General features: G+C 56.4%; 1 protein-coding gene across 1 annotated transcript in view; it reads left to right on the forward strand.

Moving 5' to 3' along the window:
* The window catches only part of LOC121915584, a 2,220-nt gene that overhangs the window by 1,138 nt on the left and 855 nt on the right, over positions 1–227 (forward strand). The window lies entirely within an intron of this gene.

The following is a 227-nucleotide window of genomic DNA, read 5'->3' on the forward strand; positions in this document are numbered from 1 at the left end:
CCAGGGCATCAGTTGCATGTCCCAAGAGGTCCATCTCTTCAGCTGCAGGTTCCAGCATGTCCAGGGCATCAGTTGCATGTCCCAAGAGGTCCATCTCTTCAGCTGCAGGTTCCAGCATGTCCAGGGCATCAGTTGCATGTCCCAAGAGGTCCACCTCTTCAGTTGTAGGTCCCAGCATGTCCAGGGCATCAGTTGCAGGTCCCAGAGGGCCATGCCTTCCATTGCAG

The sequence above is a fragment of the Sceloporus undulatus genome, chromosome 9 (genome assembly GCF_019175285.1).
Source record: "Sceloporus undulatus isolate JIND9_A2432 ecotype Alabama chromosome 9, SceUnd_v1.1, whole genome shotgun sequence".
In the NCBI taxonomy this organism is placed as follows: domain Eukaryota; kingdom Metazoa; phylum Chordata; class Lepidosauria; order Squamata; family Phrynosomatidae; genus Sceloporus; species Sceloporus undulatus.